A 17,332-nucleotide genomic window follows, 5' to 3' on the forward strand; every position below is an offset into this window, starting at 1 on the left:
AATCACATAATGGGTGACTGGCACCTGAGCCCAAAGTCCCCCAATTGGTAGGATTTCAAGGAAGTCTCTTCTCTTCTTTAAATGTATTGCTTAGGACTTTGCCAGCTTTCCCTTGAACTTCTAGTGTGATAGGGGCAGTGGGGGAAATTTTCTCTCCTCTTCATAGATGCAATGATGGATATGAAAACAATGGTTTGTCTAAGTGAACTCAAAACTAGATCTCAAGTCCTTGTCTGCCTCTACTACTTTATATTTCTTTCCCCAAGCCTAAGTCTGAGATGGACTTTTCAACCTTAATGGATGCTTTGTAAGTCTAAACAATTTAGAGTTCCTGAAGTTTTGCTAGCAAGGAAACTATAGCAAAAAGGACTAAGAAAATATAAGCCATGTCCTGGCTTATCAGGGAATCCAGACTTGTGAGATGCCCAAACAATTCAGGTTAGAGGAAAAAAGTGAAATAACTCTTCAGCAGACCCACCAAATGTCTTTATCTTTCAAGGAGGATTATAATCACAGTGGTCAGTTATCATTTTATGTTTTAAATATTTGTTCAAAAAGATCATACTCATTCTTTTGAAGAAAACCCTACCTAGACACGAGCCATATTTCATCTCTAACTAAAAGAGTTTCCCAATGAGGTGAGGGCAATACATACAAGATAAGCCTGACCCTTTCTTTTTTTGGAGGTTGGGATCCCCCAGGATTGAAAGTAGTCTGATGTTTTACCATAAGACTTGAGTTAAATGCAAGAGTCCCTTGTGAGAAGAGAGGGCTGTAATAAAAAAGAAGAAGAAAGAGAAGGAAGAGGAGGAGGGAGGGAGGATGGAGAGGAGAGGGGAGGACAAAGAGGAAGAGGAAGGGAAAATAATGAGAAGTACAATTGTATGGGATGTTGGACCTATATCACGACTGTACACCCATACACCTAAAATCAATGTTCCTGGGCTGGCTAGGTGGCACAGTGGATAGAGCACCGGCCCTGGAGTCAGGAGTACCTGGGTTCAAATCCTGCCTCAGACATTTAATAATTACCTAGCTGTGTGGCCTTGGGCAAGCCACTTAACCCCATTGCCTTGCAAAAACTAAAAAAAAAAAAAAAAATCAATGTCCCTTCTTCCCACCTCTAATAATCAGTTTATTTAAGGGCTGGGGATCCAGATTCATAATCATTTACCTAGGAAACTCTTAGTAAGAAAACTTTTTATCAATGTATCTCAGCAGCTATTTGGAAAGTTATAATCTTAGAAAATTTCTTAGGATACTGAGAGGCTAAGTGACTTTCCCAAAGACAAAGCCATTGTGGGTCAGATATGGCACTTGACCCCAAGAGTTCTTGATTTCAAGCCTGACTCTTATTTACTATACCAGGCTACTTCTCAATGCCTGACTTATTGTGATCCAATCCCTCCTTCTTTTCTCCTCCGAATAAGATGTTCTACACATTGTAAGTGCTAAACAAAGAGTGCTAATTGGAAGTTTGATCAATGTAATATTATTAGGGAGGGAAATATTTTTTAAAGGGTATTGAGTTTATTGTATCTTGTAGATATGGAAGAGGAGGTTAGGGAAAGTCATAGATTTTAGAAACCTCAACACTTAGAGGGTAAATACCTATCAGGGAAGTTGTCCAATACTATCCCCCAATTCTTACCCCTTAGTGATATTCTTTCTTTCAGCACTCCTCTTTCCCTTCCTCCACTCTATGACCTGTCTCTTAATAGCCCTTTCCTGTTTTCGAGCCAGCAGTTTTTTCTGAAACCCTGCTACTATCCAGATGAAGAGGATTAAGATGTTAACAATCCTCCAGTCACCAAGCAAAGAATAAGCAGCAATTAACCTCTATTCCACAGAAGGATTTTGTCTATGGAGCCTCACTTGCTTCCCTTAGTAGTGATTGGAGTTCTTCGTCACAAAAGGGTTTAATTAACTGAAATTTTTTAAGCCCCATACTTCTCCTCTTCCAGGAAATGACTGGTTCATTACACTTGAAATAAATGTAAGGAATAAGACAAGCAGTTCCTTGTCCCATTTCCTGCTCCTTGTTCCATTAAAATACCAAAAGAGTTATTTTACATAGGTGTTCTCTTTCTGGGATTGTAAGAATAGAGGCTGGTTTCAGAATTCTTAAAATGAACAAGATGAAGAGATTATTATCTACCCACACATACATGATCACCCTTTGAAGAAAGTGCTGAGAAGGAAAGGTGAGATCCTTACTTAATGATATGTAGATTTATTATCCTGCTCAGAGTCTTGAGAAAATAACCAAGCTCTTTTAAGAAAAAATTAATTTTATTCTATTCTGGTCAGCTTGGCTACATTTCCCCCACAGGGCCCCAGTGTACTTTTGGGGTTTGTAAGCCGTCTCTTTCTCTGTCATTGATTCAAGCCCCTGCCAGTTGAGTCCCCCCATTTGTTAGTGATGATTTGCTAGTACCATAGTTTAATTTAATCACTTAATTATGGTCATTGTTTACAAAGGGATAGCTATTTCAAAGACATAGCAAGGACAAAGTACAAACGTCTCTCAATACCTACATGACATACTCTTCTCTAAACTACTTTGGTCTTTAGGGATGGATCAGACTTAGCTCAGTTTCTACCTAGGTTCCATCAAGTTCCAAATTGTCATTTCGTTTCTTTTTCTTTTTTAGTTTTTGCAAGACAATGGAGTTAAGTGACTTGCCCAAGGTCACACAGCTAGATAATTATTAAGTGTCTGAGGTTGGATTTGAATTCAGGTACTCCTGATTCCAGGGCCCGTGCTCTATTCACTGCACCACCTAACTGCCCCTGCTGCCCCCAAATTGTCATTTCTGCCAGATGAGTTCTTCCCCTGGGTTGGGATCCTGAAGGTTCCTCCTGAAGAGTATTTCTTGCTCCTCTGGGCAACAATGCTAGTTGCAAAGCCTGGTCTGAATTATGATTCCCAGATTCCTATGGTTCATTCTCTTGATTAAATGAAAGATAGCATTTCCTGAAATTAGAGCAGAAAAGAATGAATGAAAGGCCCATTTTTTTGAGGGGCAGAAGGCCTACAGGTCTTCCCTCTTATTACATGATCTCTCACCAAAGTGAGTGAAGGAGTACACTTAATTTCCTAGATGTGAATGCAACAAAGAGAAGCAAAGAATAAGTCACTAAAGGTAAAAATTTTTTTTATTATTTTAATTAATTAATTTAAAAAATTTAATGCCTCTAAAGTCAAAGAGCCTCCCCCAACTATGCCCAAAGGGCATAAAACTGTGCATACCCATTGATCTAAGAATGCCACTATTTGGTCTGTATACCAAAGGGATCATAAAAAAAAAAGGGAAGGACCACATGTACAAAAATATTTATAGTAGCTCTATTTATAGTGGCAAAGAATTGGAAATTCAGGAGATGGCCCAACAAATTGTGGTATATGTATGTGATGGAGTACCATTGTTCTTTAAGAAATTCTGAGGGGGCAGCTAGGTGGTGCAGTGGATAGAGCACTTGCCCTGGAGTCAGGAGGACCTGAGATCAAATCTAAAGACACTTAATAATTGTCTAACTGTGTGACCTTGACCAAGTCACTCTTAACCCCATTGCCTTCAATAAAAAAAATTTTTTTTAAAAGAAAGAAATCCTGGCCTCAAATGCTTAATAATTGCCTAGCTAGTCTAGCTATGTGACCTTGGGCACATCCCTTAACCCCATTACTTAAATAAATAAAATTTAAAAAATAAAAAAATCATGAGTGAGGCAGTTAGGTGGTACAGTGGATAAAGCACTGGCCCTGGAGTCAGGAGGACCAGAGGTCAAATCCAGTCTCAGACACTTAATAATTAGTTTAGCTGTATGACCTTAGGCAAGTTACCTAACCCCATTACCTTGCAAAAAAGAAAAAGAAGAAATCATGAGTGGGCAAACTTAAGAAAAGCCTAGAAAGAACTGCATAAACTGATGCTGAGTGAAGAAAACAGAACCAGGAGAACCTTGTGTGATGATTTACTATGATGAACTTAGCTCCCCTCAGTAGTTCAGTAATCAAGGACTAAAGACTTGAATTGGAAAATCCCATCCATATCCAGAGAAAAAACTATGGAGTCTGATTTCAGACTAAAATATGATATTTTCACTTGTTTAAAACTTACTTTATGTGTTTTCTTTCTTTCCTGTGTTTTTTCCCTTTTAGTTCTGATTCTTCTTTCACAACATGACTAATATATTAAACATGATTGTACATGTATAATCTATATAAGATTACATACTATCATGGGGAGGGGAGAGGGAAGGGAGAGTGGTAAAAAAATATGGAACTCAGGGCGGCTAGGTGGCACAGTGGATAGAGTACTGGCCCTGGAGTCAGGAGTACCTGAGTTCAAATCTGGCCTCAGACACTTAATAATTACCTAGCCATGTGGCCTTGGGCAAGCCACTTAACCCCACTGCCTTGGAAAAAAACCTAAAAAAAAAAAAGTGGAACTCAAAAGCTTGCAAAAAGGAATGCTGAAAACTATCTTTGCATGTAATTTGAAAAATAAAATAATTTTTTTAAAAAAAAAAAGCAGAGGGGGCAGCTAGGTGGCACAGTGGATAAAGCACCAGCCCTGGAGTCAAGAGTACCTGGGTTCAAATCCGGTCTCAGACACTTAATAATTACCTAGCTGTGTGGTCTTGGGCAAGCCACTTAACCCCATTTGCCTTGCAAAAACCTAAAAAAAAAAAAAAGCAGAAAGCTTCATCTTTTTTTTTTGGCAAAAGAATGGGGTTAGGTGACTTGCCCAAGGTTACATAGCTAGGTAATTATTAAGTGTCTGAGGTCACATTTGAACTCAGGTCCTCCTGATTCCAGGGCCTGTGCTCTAGCCACTGCCCCACCTAGCTGACCCAAGCCTTACCTCTTTTACCAAATGGGTTACCCTACCACACCATTTATATGTCCACATCTATTTCATAGTCTCTCCAAGGCACTTTCCTTATTCCTTATGCAACATCACAATTATCCTGCAAGCAATCTCTTAGAGTCCTCCATGTGGAGAGACACCAACTGAGGAAGCTAATGGGATCTGCATAGGCACTAGACTCCAGTTGTATTTATTCACCTTTTTCCTCTTCCTCCCTTACCCCATTGGGGGAAAAGGAAGAAAGGAAGGAAGAAAGAAAAGAAAAGCTCTTGAGACAGATTTCAAGTCAAGAAAAACAAATCCCCACATTGACTGTGTCCAAAAAATTTGTCTCAATATGTACCCTATGTCTGTCATGCCTGTCAGGTGGATGAAACTCATGTTTCATCATGAGTTTTCTGGAATGGCTAGTTTTTGTTCTTAAGTCTTTCAAAAGTTGTCTTTATAATGTTATTGTTATTGTATAAACTGTTCTCCAACAAGTCTCCTTCTGGGGCCTAATGGGCTGGAAAGAAGTAATTTTCCAAATTTATTTGAGATTTTTTTTTCTTCAAACCCAAATATATAGAATGGACTAGTGAAAAGAATACTAGATTTGGAGTTCAAGAATTTGAGTTCAAATCTAGAGCCTCCTACTTAATGATCAGGTCACTCAACATCTCTGGGGCTCACAGAATTCCCAGGTCATTAAAGTTTGGAAATGGCCTCTGAGATCATAGAGTCTAATTTTAATTTCCTATCTATTGTGATGTTTAAAAGTTGGAGAGGCACAATTTCTGAGTAATTAGTCACTTTATTAATAATGCTAGAATCTAGAATGCCAAAGACTCTTATGGCACTAGGCTCATAGTTTATATGCCCATGGAAGAGGAATGTTTTTGAAGATGACAATCAATTCTGATTGGCTAACAGCTTAATGAGAGGTGGACTTCAAAACAAAAGTGAGCTCACTCCAGTAAGGAGAGGCTAAGAGTGACATCATGTCACTCTTGAACAAAGACTAGATTATTTCTATTCCCAGACCACCCTCAATCTTGAGTCATCTGGACAAAGACTCAAACCTGAGTTAGTTGGGTGGGGGAACAATACCCAGGATGAGGAGAATGTTTATCCTATCTGTACTGCCCATCTTGAAAAAACCCAGGGTCTCTCCATTGATTATTAATAGGAGGCAGAAATAATCCAAACTTTTACTATAAAGACTAAATGATCTCCAAGATCCCTTCTACTTCTAAATCCTATGATCTTCTTGTATATTATAAGTGATAGACTCAGTCCTAAGTAATCAAATGAGAAAATATTTTTAAGATACTTAGCTCATCCTGGTTTAATAAATGCTTATTCCTTTCCCCTTTCCTCTAGTAATGAATAGCTGGTGTAAGGGTTGCTGCCACACTGCTACCCAATGTGAACTTATTTGGCCCTGGCTTCAGTTCCCTGTAGAGTTTAAAATATGGGTCTGAACCTTTCCAGCCACTCTAGTGATCTTAAATCTGGACACCTAGTAGGGAGTTTGGTAAATATTTTTTGATTCAAGTCGAGTTCCAGAGAAATTCTCTTCTTAGGGTTCAGGTAAAAGCTTGACAAATCTTTTTAAGAAAATGTTGACAAGGGAGGCTACTGCTGAGAAATAGGCCAACTGCCTATCTGAACTTAGAGGGAATTCACAGCTCACAAAGGTTGATATTGTCAGTGGCTGACAGTGCTGGAAACCTCCTCACTTTATATCCAGCTATGTTTTCCTTGTGGTTAATTGCTTTGCATTTTCGACTTCCTCCAGTTGCTGCCACTCTTCTTGTATGACAACACTGGGCCTGCCTACAAGAAGTTAACCTTCAGGTTGTCATCCAGGTGATTTCTCAACTTGAGCCCAGACTCCTGTTTACTGGCACATAATTCTTTGTTTTGACAATTGTGTTGGAGTATTTTAACGGCTGGCTGGCTGTGGCAGGGTTTGTTTGACCATGTTTTGAAAAGTGACTTCCACACTTGTGTTGGTGATTGGCGAGGTGCTGTGGGGTGGTGAAGGTGAAGCATGATGTACTGAACTCATCTGAATTCCTTGGTTGATTTATTTTCTGTGGTTTCCTGCTGCTCTGTGCATCCATAGGCAAGGAGTAAAATGTTGTTTGCTATGTCCACAGAGCCAGGGTTTGTGGTACATTTTTTTTCCCTCCGAAACTGTCCTACTTGAAATAGCCAGGTTTCTTCCAATGACTCATGATGCAATGATGACTAATAGAAAGTTACATGTCATTTGTCCAACAGCATGCCTAAAGAGTGGTCTATTTTAGCAGAACCCCTTATGATCAGTTCAGCATGAGACTAACCTGTTGGAGGCTGGGATGGATTCAGACTTTTTTCATGCTTCAGTTCAGTTTCAGAATGAAAGGAGACACTCATAGACCATCTAACAGTCAACAGGAAGTGGTGTCCTTTGCTATAACAGAGAAAAGAGATACAAAAAAGATACAGAATTCATTTGGTTGAGTTTGGCTATGCTAATGTACCTGTCAGATCTGAAACAGCCCTTGATTCCTGTTCCTGGCTTTTGTACATAGGCTACAGACCTTTGTCCTTCTAGCATGACCTCTCACCCAAGTGAGTAAAGGAGAGTCGAATGGCCTAAATTAAGGCAGTTAAATCTCCAGGAAGATTTCAAAAAGGAAAAACTAGCCTAGTCTGAAAGATGTTACTACCCTATCTGGGGTTCTGGCCTCCCCACCTTAGGGCAGCTAGGTATTGCAATGGATAGAGCACTGGTCTTGGAATCAGAAGGACAGGACTTTGAATACAACTTCTAACACTTAAGTGACCTTGAGCAAGTCACTTAACCCTGATTGCCTCACATCCAAGACCATCTCCAGTTGTCCTAACTCATATCTGGCCACTGGAGCCAGATAGCTTTGGAGGAGAAAGTGAGATTGATGACTTTTTTTTGACCCCCTCAGTCAAATCCAATTCACACATGTTTGTCATGGTATCACCTTCCTGATGTTGGTGTCTTCTTCTAAAATGAAAGACAAACAAAACAAACTTTCTTCCCCAAACTTAGAAAATTTGAATTTCTGTTCTATAGGTTTTTACCACAATCTGGTGGTCAGTCAAAGCAGGTATACTCTGGAGGGAGAAAGGTGGCAACTGCTTACTAGAAATCCTAAAAAAAGCATCACTTTCTTTCCCAATATAAGCCTGCCTGCATGAGGTAGATAAAGGTAAAAAGACAATGAACCCTAATCTGCTGCTTTCTGATTGTTTCAGCAGGAAAGAGTAAGAGAGCCAGATCAGGCTCCTTCATGATTGCTGTGTTAGGGTTTGATTACTAGGGTGGCTTTCCCTTCCTGTCTCTATTTGTGTCCATATTTGTCTCTGGGAAAAGTTCCATATGCCAGACTGAGCTAGGTTTGGGGGTCTTGTTTTTGCAGAGCTGATACAGTCATCTACAGCAAAGCTCCTTCTCTGAAGGTCTTAAGACATGGACAGTACAATAAGACTGGAAGATGACAGTTGTATGTCAAAATTAGAAACAAGGGCAACTGTAATGACACGTTCTCTATTCTCTTGTGTATCCTTATATCACAAGACCCTGGAAGCCTTAGGACTCTGATATGGATAAATCAAACTCCAAATATGTAAGGACCTCATTAAGGGATGGAGGGGAGGTAGAACTAATGTTGCCTAGGAGAACATTCAAGATCTTGGTCTGGTCTGAACAGAGGTTCACACTCCCTGGCATTCTGCACTTTCCTGATGTCCCACAGGATAGCTCAAAAATTTCCAGTGTTTTGCAAGAGTAGCATTAGTTGACTTTAGAGTTTTACTCCCATCTTGATTCAAATCTAGAGAAATTCTTCACTGTTATTTCTGGAAACTCTGTACCTTGGACTATCATCTCTGGAGATTCTGCCCTCAGGTTTGACAGCATGGAAATGGTCTTGGTAAACTGAAATTTTAAATTTTTTTAGCTATTACTATTAGCTGAGTACCCTTAAGAAAGCATCCATGACCTTGGTACTAATTAGAATATAAACATTCAGTTAAAGCTGGATCATCCTGAGACAGCTGTTCATCTCCTTGCAATTTATTTGTCATGTTGCTTCCTGTTATAGGAAAACCTCAGAAATGTAGCTGTAAAAGTAGAGGGGGCTATACTTTCTAGGTCCTACCCATTGGGATCTCTAGATTACATGATACATTGAGGGCCCTGCCATCTGGATCTCTGGACTATCTTGACCATTAGAGAGGTCTTAGGAATGGTAAGCTAAACAGTACCAGAAAAAGAATTAAAAGAGCCAAAAGGACGTTTTATAGAATGACTGGACAACCAGAGCAAAACCACTATAGAAACTTCTGACTACCCTAGTGAATCTAGATCACTATCAGTCCTAAGCAAAGCAAGTATAGGAGATTGGATAATAGCTGGAATTACAGTTCCTTCACTTGGTTTGTGACTCAAAGAGCAATGGAAGGACCACTGATAAGTTAAAGGTCACAACATTTTAGAAACAATGACATGTAGAATTTTAAAAAGTAGAATTAATAGAATAAAACAAACCCTATTAAGTGCATTTATGGGCATGAGTTGTGGTCTGATCAACATAGTGAAGTTAGGGATTATAGATATTTGTCTTGAATACTACCCTGGTAGCCAAGCAAATGTTCTCTATAAGAATGCCTTTTTAGAAATATGCTTTTAATTGATGTTTTTTTTATATCAGCAGTTTCCCCCGATGTGCCTCCCTTTTCCCCTCCCAGAGATGCATCCCAAAAAACAGAAGTATTTTAAAGAAAAAAAAAAGAAAAAAAAAGTTAAAAACAGGAAAGGAATCAGAATAACTGATCAACAAATCAAAAAGTGGAAAAAGGAGGATTCTGGGAAGATGGTAAAAAAATTCTAAGTTCTCCAGATTCCTTCCACAAACAAGACAAAAATGCTTCTCAGGGTGAATGTAGAAGGCAAAAAGAAGAGTTGGGGCAGAATTGTGGTCTTCCCCAAAGAAAGATCCTGGGAGAGAGATTTGGCCCAAATAAAGTCTAAACACCCTCAGGATAGCTCTGCTGAAACTGTAAGAAGAGAACCCTGGGGAGGCTGGGTTGGGGGATAGTCTCAGCCACAGGAATTTTTGACTGTAGAGTCCAATGAGTTCTATGTATAGGAAAAGAGTGAGATAACCCCTGCTGACAAGGGATACCAGGCCCAACTGGTCTGCCCAGGCTCAATCACCCCCTGAAAAGGGACCAGCATACACTGGGTTAGTGTAGTCGGAGTGGTACCAAGATGCTGCTAGCTGTGGGTACTTGCAGGAGAACTCAATTCTTGGTCTAGGCTCCAGGCCAGAGGGGAGAACTGGAGGGTTCTCAGGGAATAAGGACATTTTCAGCACAGCTGTGGCGTGGAGGGGCAAAGTAGTACAGATGCTGGGCCCAGGACAAAGCTCAAAAAATATGAGTAAGAAGGACCTGAAGCCAGAGGTACTAGCTCTCACAACCCAGGACTAAAGGTGTATATAATAACAAACTGCTGAAAAAAACCGAGCTGACAAAGGAGTCCTCAGAGGAGGATACTGAAGCTAAAAAGGCCTCTTTCTGTCCAAAGAATAATGTCAAATGATCACCTGCCCAAAAAGAATTCATAGAACTCATAAAAGACTTTAAAAATCCAATAAGAAAGATTGAAGAAATTTTTTTTAAAAATAAGAACAATCCAAGAAAAACAAGATTATGAAAAGTCAACCAATTAGAAAAGGTAGTCTAGATTCTTTTTTTAATTGATATTTTATTTTATTTTATTTTTCCAGTTACATGATATTGTGAGAAAATGCTGATGGTTAAGTTTCTACGGGCTGTATTAGAACAATATATACTATAAAAACAGCTACCTCTGGGTGTTTGAAGAGACCCATATGGTACACAATATACATAGGAAAACAGAAGGGGAGGGGGAGGGGAGCTCTATTTCTAACAATATGAAAGTTTTTCAACATTTGTTCACTTGCATATTTATGTTTTTTTAGCATCCTCCCCTCCCCTCAGCAATGAACAATATGGTAAAATTTGTACATGTACATTTATGCTTAACATGTTTACATATTAATCATTTTGTGTATGAGGAATTAAGACCAAGGGGAAAAGAAAAAAATCATGGGATAGGTAGGAAAAATATAAGAAAAATTTTAAAGTGAATATAGTATCCAATCAGATTCTGTGATTTTTTTTATCTTTTTGTTTTTGTTTTCCTCTGGATATGAATGCTGTTGTCCATAACAGGTCTCCCCGGGTTGTCCTAGAGCTCTAAACTACTGAGAGGAGCTGCATACATCATGGTTGAGATCCAGATTTTTATGCAAGAAAAATGACTCTTTGAAAATTAGAATTGGGCAAGGGACATCAGTGAAGCTTTGAGATCAGGAAATAAAACAAAATATAAAGGATGGGAAAAAATTGAAGAGAGTGTGAAACATTTCATATGAAAAACAACTGTTCTGGAGAACAGACCGAGAAAAAAAATCTGAAAGTTATGATTAAAAAAAAGAATCTTGATACAATAATATAAGAAATAATTAAAATTGTCCTGAAGTGCTAGAACAAGACAGGAAAGTAGAAACAGAGAAAAGTCACTGCTCAACCCCCTGAAAGAGATCCTAGGAAGAAATACAGAAGAATAACATAACCAAATTCAAAAATCCCAGATTAAGGATGAAATATTACCAGCAACAATTAAAATAAACAATTCAAATAGAGTAGTCACAATTAGAATTACACAAACCTAGCAGTGACTACATTAAAAGACTATAGGTCTTGGAACACTATATATTGAAGAGCAAAAGAAAAAGCATCATACCCAGCAAAGATAAGAATAATCCTGAGTAAAAAAAAAAAATCTAAAAAATACAGGCAAAATATTATACTTGTGGAAATCCAATATCTGCAAATGAATGGGATAAGAATATCTTCTCATATCTCTTCTTTTTATCCAAGCTTGTTTTTTATAATTTCATAACATTCAATTTTGATTATTTTTAATGCAGTGTTTTCTGTTTGCATTATTGTAGTTGTGTATATTGTTTTTATTGATTCTGTTTAGTTCACTCAACGTTAGTTCATGTAACTCTTTCTATGCCTCTCTGAATGTCATTACAGCATGATAATATTCCATTACACTCATGTGCCACAATTTTTTTAACCATTTCCCACTTGGATGGGCATCAATTTTGCTTTCAATTCTTTGCTATCACAAAAAAGTTTATTGTCAATATTTTGATATAAATGATGACTTTCTTCTTATCAGTGGGCTTCTGGATGCCTTTTATAGGAATGTACTCAGTGTTCACAAAGAATGAAAAATAATCCATACATTAATTAAGTTTATCTGAATCTGAAGTCAGATACATTGGGATAAAATTTGGGGTGGTCATTGGACACATATGGTCAGGGATTCACAGCTATGAAGAATGAACACTGAAACAATATTTACGAAAACATATATGCCATAGATACAAAAAAATCTTATAACAAATCTTTTCATAAGCAAAAGCTTGGAAACTGGGGGAATGACTAAACAAATTTTAGTATATAAATATAATGGATTATTATATTGAACCATAAGAAATAATGAAAATTGATAGTTTTAGAAGAAACTGGAGAAAAGTTTTATGAAGTGGTACAGAATAAAGAGAGCAGAACTAGTTAGGATCATACAATGACAATATTATAAAGAAAAAAAACTTTGAAAGACTTTACAACTCTGAACAATGCAGTGACAATCACAGATTCCAGAAAACTGAAGATGACCTCCTCCCAGAGAGGTGACTGACTCAAAATGCCAAGTGAGTCATACATATTTGGTCATGACCAATGTGAAAATTTAGGTTGCTTTTTTTTTGACTATGCATAATTCTTATGAAGATTTTATTTTTCATTGTTTTTATTGTGCAATAGAGAAGGGAGGGAGTGGGAAGTGGAAAAAAAATACAGATTCTTTCATCAGAAAAGAAAAAAGAGAAAAGGAAAAGGGAAAATGATCCCTGAGCACTGGGTATGTTTCTCTGGTGTTTTCGGTTTCAGGTTCACTACTAACACCTGCCAACATAAATGCTAACAACTGAAACAGTGTTTGAAGGATTCTGAAAGTAGAGCTTTGGCCTTTCCTTACACACAAAAAGTACAGTAAAGAGTCTTACATGAACAACAAAAATCCTATTCATTTTTCTTACTTTTAAAATCTATACCATGAGGTCAGAAGCCAAACATAAAATTTAACTTTTAAAGCAGTCCTTAGGCTGTGAAAAAGACATTCTGATCTGTCCACAAGGCATTGAATTAGAGAGGATGTGATTTTTAAAGATAGCTATTTTTACCTAGGAACATTTTGTCAAACAATGGAGGTGGCTAGAGACTGATAATACTTAGGAATTCACAGTCAATGATGAGCAAAAATCCATAGGGTCTTTTTTTTTTGGCAAAAACTAGTAAAAAATCATAGATAGCACATATGTTTCAGTTTTTCCTTGATTAAAATCAAGCAAAGAATAAAATTTATATGTATACAAAACATTTATAAATGTCAACCTCAATGAGAAGGCAACTAATGGAGCAAAAATTGTGCTCTTTAGTAGGGAAAAGAAGTTTCAAATGAGATTTCAGGTTACAAGGGCTGGGGAGTCAGGAAAGAGGGTTGGACTCAGTGTTCTTATTATTTGGGCTAAAGAACAGGGGGCCCCCAGTGCAAAGGATTTGAGACATTTTACTGTTTCACTTAGTAAATTGTTTTGCATAACAACTGAGAGATCACAGAGAAAGCTTGAAAATCCTGGAAGTGATACATACAGTCTGATCAGCCTCAGGCAAGTCATAGGTCTGGGAATGGGCAGCAGATATGCTTCAGTCAGCTGCTTTTGACAAGAAATTCATTGACATGGGGGCAGCGAGGTGGTGCAGTGGATAGAGCACTGGCCCTGAAGTCAGGAGGATCTGAGTTCAAATCCAGCCTCAGACACTTTATAATTGCCTAGCTGTGTGACCTTGGGTAAGTCACTTGACCCCATTGTCTTAAATTTTTTAAAAAAGAAATTCATTTATATAATAATAACAGCTAGGTTTTATATAGCAATTTAAGAATGGCAAAACACTTAACAAATATTTTATCCTCATAACAATATTAGAAGGTGCTATTCTTTATCCCCATTTTACTGATGAAGAACTTGAGGCGGAGGGTGTTAATTCTTACCCAAGATCAGTGTTTGAGATTGGATCTCAAATCAGTCCTCTTGACTCTAGGTCAAGCATTCTATGATATAATACTGAGCAGGATACCAATATACTTTTTATAACTGCTAATAAAAAATATATTTAAAAAAAGATACTTTGTTGACCAGTTTTGACAGAAAGCAACTAGTCCCTAAAAATTTATTAAGGTCACACTATGAGTCAAGGCTGTACTAAATGCTGAGATTATATTACATGTCTTCAAGGAGCTAACAATCTAATGGGGGTGGAGGGGTAGACAACTCACAAAAGGTAAGTGAAAGGAGAAGATGCTTAGCCTAAGGCATTCATCCAAAGGAGTATTGCCTAGTGGGAAATGAAGAGAAGCTAGAATGGTTTCTTTAATAAAATAAACCAATAAAACAGAGATTTTAGTTTTTAATTACTTTTCACTAGGAATGAGAAGAAATATGTCTTTCTCTTAAAGTACTTAACAATTGGGGAAGGAGCACCTCTTATCCAAAGTAAAATTATATGTATTATTGTTGACTTGTAAAAGTTAAGATAATGAAAATATATCTATTTTAAAAACTATTCCAGTCTGGTTTCTTCCTGAGTAGAATGATCTCATAATTCAAATAAAACTAGCTTTTGCCCTTTTAGTGATTTGTCTTAGAAAGGTAGAGGTTCAGTTGATTAAATAAAATCATCCACTGATTGTATTAGAAAACAGGAAGGCTATTATCAACTGCTCTTTCGGGTGATATTTTAAGACAATGAAAGTTTATTATTATTATTATTATTTTTTAGGTTTTTGCAAGGCAACCAGGTTAAGTAGCTTGCCCAAGGCCACACAGCTAGGTAATTATTAAGTGTCTGAGGCTGGATTTGAACCCAGGTACTCCTAATTCCAGGGCCAGTGCTTTATCCATTACGTCACCTAGATGCCCCTATAGTTTTCATCCATAAAGAAAGTGTACCATACCAAAGGCTTTGGGACAGGGATAACAATATGAAAGAAGGAAGAGGAAACAAGCTACTTTGAGAGAGAAAAAATGATCAGTGAATCTGTAATGAAGGGATGGGGAGTTATTTTGAGAGATCTGACCATCTGAAATTGGAGGTGGGGATGGGGTAGAATTCCCTTAATTAATTAATTAATTAATTACCTTAATTCTCTTAACTCCCTTAAGGGAGTTCTCATTTACTTATTAATTTTTAGTCTGTCTTTGTCCCTGTGAATGTGAAGCTCAGCCTTTCTCCAGGGTTGGAAATTTAGAGCCATATTCTGTCCACACAGACGTAAGGTCTATTTTAATAACTATATCTTAGAATTTCTTTCACTTTTGAGATGGATCAGCAGGCAAGTTTTTTTTAAAAAGGCTAGGAAAAGGCTAGTCAACACACCATAAAATATTAAAAGAACAAGAGAAAGGTCTCCGGCATGTTTGGCATATCTTTTAGGAGAATTTATGGAATATCATGAAACAGAAATATACAAATTGAGATGTTCTGACTGGGTTATAACTTGTATCAGTAGAAAGATTGCCTCTGTTGATGAACTCAATATTCTTCTCATCAAATCTTCCCAAACTTTTATTGCTATTTTGGTTCAACCTAGAAGTCTCTGTTTTGTAATCTGAATATCAGTTTCCAGTTTATCATCATTACAAGTCCCAGTCAACTTGTACTTCATTTTTTACTACCAGATACTTATCTCCTAAGGAAAATTTGAACATTCCTGAGATTCTACTAAATACTACCATAAATTAGCCTTTTTGGTGCCACCTACAAGAAATGGGAAATCTCTGACCAAGAGGAAGTATTGGTCTGGCAAAAAAAATCACAGGCAGGGACTCAAAATTCAATAAATCTAGTAGCTTTTTAGGGGTGAATTAATTAAATGTTTGACCAAATATAGCCCATGAATGAAGTTATAAATATCCAAATGGCCCTTAGCAGAAAAAAGGTCCCTAGCCCTACTTCTACCAAAGTCTCCTCTGCACTCATCTTTATTTATGTTCTAATAAGCTGATTTAGCAGCAGAATATTAATTTTACTTAACACCCTTTTCCTTCAGGGTCAGAGTTTTGACTGATGTTCCTTCAAGGTTAGTGTAGCTACCCCAACCCCTGTTAAATCCTATGCCTTTCCTCTATTAATTATTTACCATTTTCCCTGTATATATATAGACATATATATATATATATATATATATATATATATATATATATATATATATAGCTTGATTGGAAACTCTCTGAGGGCAGGGACAATCTTTTGCTTCTCCTTTTGCCTCCTCCACTCCCACTTAAAACAGTGGCTGGCACACAATATACACTTAGTAAATGTTTATTGATTTGATTAATAGACAGCAATATGACAAGATAATCTGATAAGAATGTGTCATAAGAGCTTGAAGAGACTGGTATTTATTTAATATTTGTTCCAACTTTCTCTTATTCTAGGGGAGGAAACTAAGACTCATAGAGGTAAAATGATTCTTCACTTCAAGATCATGCAACAAAATGGAGGCACTTCAAATCCCATGGTCTCTCATCTGTCCCAAGTTGTCTCCCTAAGGATCAAAACTCAAAAAGTTCACTTACTTCAAACAATACTTTAAGCAATAAACAGGTATGAAATGCCACCTTGCATTTGACTTATATTTCTTTATTTCCTGACTGTGTGGGTACCCATTCAGCTCCAAAGAGGGTTGGACCTGGGAGTTGCTTAGTTGCCTGGGCTGAGAGCCAGGGAAATTAGTTGTATTACATCAGAGTTGCTAATCTTGGTTGTCATTGTTTGCAAGAGGAGGGGCAGTTTATTACTTCCTTGAGTACAAAGCTGGGTAAATAATAGTTATTTCTACTCTATAGATCCCTGTTGGGGCAAAGAAAATATTCAATATACTGAGAAATGAAGTCTCATAGAAACCTATGGGACAAAGAGACTGGAATGATGGAGATTCGGAGAGGTTTCTAGTTAGACCTGTCTTTAGTGTTCTCCTGGAACTCTGCACCTTACCTTTATCTACTGCTTTCCTGAATGTGGAGTGAAGTCTCAGAGCTGATCAAACCTGGCCAGAGTTAGGAGGTACTCTGAGTGAGGAGGAGACTCAAAGTTGGAACAGAACCCTGGGTGAAGTTAGATCAGGTTGTACTTTAGGTGATGGTTAGATTAGATGACCTCTGTAGTCCCTTTCAAATTACAAGATTCTGTGAATGTTAATTTTGGAACTAGACCCAGATCAA

The 17,332-nt window shown here is 37.5% G+C and overlaps 1 long non-coding RNA gene across 1 annotated transcript in view; it reads left to right on the forward strand.

Moving 5' to 3' along the window:
* The window catches only part of LOC141520428 (uncharacterized), a 98,278-nt gene extending 81,568 nt beyond the window's left edge, over positions 1-16,710 (forward strand). The window contains exon 5 of the long non-coding RNA XR_012477621.1: positions 16,547-16,710. This is a non-coding gene — a long non-coding RNA (uncharacterized LOC141520428). The remainder of the gene's footprint in view (positions 1-16,546) is intronic.
* The last annotated feature ends 622 nt before the right edge of the window (positions 16,711-17,332 follow it).

Source organism: Macrotis lagotis, chromosome 4 (genome assembly GCF_037893015.1).
Source record: "Macrotis lagotis isolate mMagLag1 chromosome 4, bilby.v1.9.chrom.fasta, whole genome shotgun sequence".
Lineage (NCBI taxonomy): Eukaryota > Metazoa > Chordata > Mammalia > Peramelemorphia > Peramelidae > Macrotis > Macrotis lagotis.